The sequence below is a fragment of the Octopus bimaculoides genome, chromosome 3, assembly GCF_001194135.2.
Source record: "Octopus bimaculoides isolate UCB-OBI-ISO-001 chromosome 3, ASM119413v2, whole genome shotgun sequence".
Lineage (NCBI taxonomy): Eukaryota > Metazoa > Mollusca > Cephalopoda > Octopoda > Octopodidae > Octopus > Octopus bimaculoides.
The window spans coordinates 163,519,419-163,526,057 of NC_068983.1; positions in this window are offsets into that span (position 1 = coordinate 163,519,419).

The window sequence follows — 6,639 nt, forward strand, 5'->3', positions numbered from 1 at the left end:
ATATATATATATATATATATATATATATATACACACACACACACACACACACACACACACATATATATATATATATATATATATATATATATATACACACAATGCTCCGAGGTAAACTATGTTTTGCGAAAGTCTAGTGTTAGTAGAATAAATATATACAAGTCATCTGCACTGCTAACTCAAGAATATGTGATGGGACATATCGTTGTCCACGAGAAAAGCAGGGTATTTGTAAATTGAGACCCACAATTTTTTAAAGTGTGACCCTGGGCTTTGTTTGGAAACTGGAGGCGGTTGAATTGAAATGGCACATTTAAGGGAATAAGGGGCATGCGTGGAATGTATGCGATCTCTCCTCAATGGCAGCCAGCAATAATGGTTGCTTCTAGGACATGACGTGTCATTGTATTTACAGTCAATCTTGTATCATTGCATAGTCGTGGTGGATACAAATTCCTCAAGAGCGTGATAAGTGCACCTTTCTCTAGGAACGACTTATGAGGGGCCAATATTGTGGGTTGAAGAGAGTTGAGAATTTCAACTGGATATTGAAAAGCGGCATGTTAGTCAATAATAGTATCAATGGAGACAAACGTTGGAGCATCTTCAGGTAGATTGTGGAGGAGTACATGGTTTACTTTATCAACGCTTTCATTCCAAGGTGCTAAAATAGCTCTCTCTGCGAACCATGATATGTTTTTGAAGTTGCTGGGCAACGTGGGAAATACCTTTTCTTTAAGCTCGGCCAATGTAGACACCATGTGCCCACATTGCAGTACATGCTGTTGCAGGGTGTTATTCAACGGTAATACGCCATTTCCAGTTTGTAGAAGTTGATGAGAGAATTCCTCAGCAAAGGTGTCGTTGTAGAGATGAGCTCCCATATACTTGCTTAATAAAAGCTGACAAACAACCTTCTACAAAGGTAAAAACTTCAGGCACGCATAGATTTCGTCAGCTCGCGTACCCTGGTGTATGACTTGTAATATTTGAGGGAAATCCCCTGCGAGGACAACAGTTATGGCCTCCATAATGGCAGTATTTCTTCTAATATCCATTCGTGCCGTATCTAGGTCTTCTAGTGCACCACGGTCTGCCATCGTGCATTTAGCCCAGACAATAAGTGTAGATTAGAGCAGAACTTCCGCCGTTGGTGATCGTTTGAAGTATTGTACATTTGGGCATCACTGGAGTGAGTTTTCCAGAGCACGAAAAGAGGCAGTTTTCTTTGCAGCCCTTGTTTATGGAGATAAATTAGAATGTCTTCGCGTTGGTGGCAGGGCAGAAAAGAGCGAACGATTAAGGAACATATAATATGGAAGACATAGCAATTTGAAGTTGTGCATTGTATAATTTGATTTTTTAGTAAGGCATGAAGAGATATGGAATAATTCATATCAATTTGTATCGCATTATTGCGAGCAGAAGCGGTAAACTCTGAATGATTTGGCTGTGTTCTCTGTAGATAAGCGTAATGCATTCTGTTAGCTGATATATAGTGGAGTGGATTACCGGCATAATGGAAGTTACTGTTTGTCCAGAAGTGAAGGTGGGAGTACAATTTGCATGGAAGTGATTTATGTGCTTAAGAAGGATCACAAACTATGTACTGAATATAAAGGGGTTAAGAAATTATAATTATAATTTTTCTCCTCCCCATCGAAATTTCGTAATTTTTAACCGTTTTTCGAATTTTGTTTTTTTATCCACGTGGAAAAACACAGAGATTACGAATGTGGGAAATATAATTTGTTGTTGAAAGTTTAATTTTTCTGAAAGAAATACTGACTGCCCCTTCCCCCACCTCGGCCATCCATCAGCTACCCACGTTCGGGCGAAATGCAAATCTCCTGTAAGGAAAACATAGGAATGTAAGTAAATTGAGGAAAGAAATAAGGGTGGGGGTAGGCAAATGTCATCTCGGACATGCTAGATACAACAAGTAAAGGACAGGATTTCTGAGATAATTTCCTTGTAAGTTTAAATGGAAGATCAGGTTTTGAAATAGGCTCATCACAGACAGGAATGACAGAATAGGAAAAATTAATATCCATAGGATTTGAGCTGTAATTTAGCGTGCAGCAAAAAAATGGCCGATTGGTTAGGGCAGCGGACTCGCGGTCGGAGGATCGTGGTTTCGATTTACAGACCGGGCGTTGTGTGTGTTTATTGAGCGAAGACACCAAAAATCTCCACGAGGCTCCGGCAGTGGGTAGTGGTCCCCCCTGTTGTACTCTTTCGCCCCAACTTTCTTTCACTCTTTCTTCCTTTTTCTTGAGTAACGCTGCGATGGACTGGCGTCCCGTCCAGCTGGGGAGAACACATACGCCATAGAAACCGGGAAACCGGGCCCATGAGCCTGGCTAGGCTTTAAAAAAGCGCATAAAAAAACATAATTCATCTAGAACTCTGTGTGTGTGTGTCAAAGGAAGTTGTTTTTGCATAACTTTCTTAATTCCAAAGGAAGGAAATGTAGTGAAATTGTAACATGTTGACAGCCTACGGTCTCCGTATATTTATGATGAGAAATTGAAAAAGAAAGATAATGTCTAATTCTACGCAGGCGGGAAACATAAGTCGAAATTGAAACTGTGTGACTCGATCTAGTTTCTGGGGTTCTCAGCGTCTCCTTTTCTCCTGTTTTCTCCCTGTCTTTGTGTCGGCTTTCTTTCGCCTTCATCTTCAAAACTTACATACAGAATCAACTTTCTGCCGGCTTTCTTTCACTTTCAACTATAGAACATACACAGGGTATGAAACATCAGCATTTCTCTTTCACCCGCCATCCCTCCCTGCCTTTCATCGTCTCCTATAGAAACTTGTCTTCTTTCTCTGTTTCTTTCTCTTGTCTCTCTGTCTTTTTCTCATTCTGTATTTCTCTCGCTCATTCCGTAAAAATTTATTTCTTTATACTTTGGAGAGAGCAGAAATTGAAAGAAAAGAGAAAGCTGAAAGGGGAGAGAAAGCAGAAAGTGAAGGAGATGAGAAAGTGAAAGAAGCATGTACGTGTATATGAAATGGACGTGTGTGTGTGTGTGTTTGTGCGAGAGAACGAAAGAAACAGAAACACAGAGAATGAGAGAGAGAGAGAGAGAAACGATAGTTGTCTTATGGAAAAGATAATAATGTTAAATTTTTGTAATGCAAATATGTGAATGAAAATAAAGTTCCGTTCGTAGTGGAAATAGTACTGAATCTTTTGATACCCTTTACGTCAAAATCAGTAACTCAGTTTTGGAATGCATATGGAACGCGCACACACACACAAAACTCTCTAATATATTACACCACACACACACACACACACATACACACACACACACACACAAAACACACACACACATATATATACATGTATGGTGTTATACTTCTACGAATCAATAACAATGTCTTGTTACAGAAACATATGTAGCATGGATTAATCTCCTATCTCCATTTTTTAAACTTTGTTCTATATACATCCTCACATATATTTCCCCATAAACTTACATACGGCAAAAGAAGATAAGACGTATACGTTTGTTGTGTTTATATATCTGTGTACGTTTCTCGCAATGAATCTTTTCTATTCTATAAACTCATCGTTTCAGAGTTGTCCCCCGTTGAAATAAGGCTGAGACTTTTTCAGAGAATTTCCAGTCAATAATTAAAATTTATATGTATGTGTATGTCTCTGCATGTGACTACGTGAGTCTGTGTGCATGTATATGTGCGCACGTAGTACACGCATACATGTATATTCACACATACACACTTATATACATGCATACATCCATCCATCCATCCATACATACATACATACATACATACATGCATACACACACGCACACACACACACACACGCACACACACACACACACACACACACACACACACACATATATATATATATATATATATATATATATATATATATATATATATATAGAGAGAGAGAGAGAGAGATAGATACATATATATACATATATATATATACATACATACATATGTATACATACATACATACGTACGTACGTACGTACGTACATACATACGTACGTACGTATATTCATGCTTACGTATTTATATATAAGCGTTGGTGTGCAAACACAGGAGACTCATACTTCTTAACTTAGAATTCGGATAATGATTTGTAAATTTAGAAGTAGTAGTTTGAGTACTTCAAGGAACAAATCATAATAATACTCGATATTAATGGGTTTTATCTGGCGTAGGAGGGACACAAATAAAATGAAATAGTCTCCACAAGGAATTGTACTTCACCAGGCAAAAGGCTTTATAGTGTAGACGACTATACTGCCATGTATTGATTTCTGTTAATTATAAATTTTGCCAGATAAAAACTCCAGTTTGTTGATAAATCTAAACACCGCTACACAGTTCAGTTTTAAGAACGTTAGAACAACTACCGCTTTGCGATGTGATATATAATTCTCCCTTATAAAAACTGCAATATTATATATGATCAATTCTGCTTATAATTGCGTCTGTTATCATTTATTTCTGCCTTGAACTCTCAGGATCAATGATGCCATACAGCAATATGCCCATATTTCTTCATCGACAATAGAATATGCTAATATATGAGTTTCGTATGAAAATGAAATGGCGTTGACACGTTGTGACGTTTTTAAACGAGTCAAGCAGAAGCTGTTTTTAAGGATCGACGAAAAGAAAGCAGTGGTTCGTCTCCTGGTGCCATGGACATTATCGAGGAACGAGAAATGTAATCAATATTCGAAACAAGGGAGCAAAATCACTTACCCATGAGTTGCCATATTTGAAAATACACAAATGAGAAAAAGAAAGGTTATTAAGTCGATTACATCAGCAAAAAAATAAATGGAATATTAAGCTGTTCGTAACTGATTGCAATGCAGTAAACCAGATAACAATGGAAGAGAGGTAAAAGAGCTTATAAAAGCGAAAAACATGAAGAATAACAAGAGTGGGCGAATTTCGCATCATCTGTTAAGTCCCCATTCTGACTGAGTTCTCACAGCATGGATAGTGAGACAGGAAACGAATTTAAATATTAATATTGTTCATTCTATATTATTCCAGTAAATTTCATGATATTCTCAGAAAATTATGTCACGATTCTTTCGTTTCACTTCAATCATGAACGGTGCCAAATTAGTTGAATAGACACAAATTTGTGTATGAATGTATGAGATCGGTAAACAAATGTCTCTGAGTGTATTTCTCCTACCATAAATCGTGGTGCATATTAATAGAAACCGATGCAATCATTGTTATGGAAAATGTACACATTGGCTCTTCTTGCAACACGTTAAAAGGCTTGTCGCCCCCTTTTTTTTTCACGTCAGTTATTTATGAAACCGATTCGTTGATAAGGAAATTACCTTCTTTATACTTATACTGTTTAGATAAAAATTTGAAATAAGTTTAGTTTACGGGGAATGGATTTAGAAATATAATTTTAAAATGTGATTTAGCAATATAATTTGCAAAAGATTAATCATTGAGATTATAAATATTTTTCGCAAGCCTTGACAAACATACAACCAAACAATAGCTGTTGACATGAAGAAAATAAGAACATTTCAAAATAAGAACATTTCAAATAAGTAATGAGCATTATTAATGCGTAAATATATTGGCGATATACTCTCTATATACATCATTGCTTTTAGTTTTCTTTTATATTTTATAATGATGAAATAAATAATCGTATTCAATGTTTCGCCAAATATTTAATATAATAAGGATTTTGAGGAAAATCGAACAGATATAAAAGAAAAGACATGAAAATTCTCCTAGCTAAATCCTTCAATTATTTTTTGGAATGTTTGTTCGGCAAATAAAAAGAAAATCATTTTAGAAAGTAGTACAATCATAGAAATAAATTAAATGGAAAGAAACCGGCCAAAAAACAATGAAAATAAAAACAGGAAACATAATTTTCTCTGCGCAACGAATTCACCTGCAAATTCTTTTCATTTCATTATTCATTCTCTTTATGTATTCCACTGACTCTCAACAGAGCCACAGATTTTCGGAAGAAAAATAAATGGCTGAGATTGTAATCAATGCTATTCCAGTGTGGCCACGTTCAGTTTTGAAATTAATTCAGTAAAATAAAGAAGAGATAATCATACAAGTAAAAGCATAGGCAACCCCGGGCAACTTTATGTTAACATATTCGGTTTTATGAAATTGTCGAGGCACGCTTTATGCCACTTCCATCATTGGATAGCAGCCTTCTCAGAGTAGCAACTTCAGTCATATCTACCAAGGACTATTTCAATCTTGTTGTTATTTTTATTAATATTTGTCTAACCTATCGTTCTGAATTCAAATTCCGCCGAGGTCGACTTGGACTTTGATCCTTACGGGGTTGATAACATAAGTACCAGTTGGAAACTGGTGTCGTTGTAATCAACGTACCAAAATGTGAAACCAACATTTGTCTAACAATATAATTCTAAGTAGACACACAGACAGATACATACATGCACACACACACATACCCATACACATACACACATCTATATCTACATGCATGCATGCAAACAACCTATCTATCTATCTATCTATCTATCTATCTATCTATCTATCTATCTATCTGTCTATCTTTCTCTCTCTCTCTCTCTCTCTCTCTCTCTCTCTCTCTAT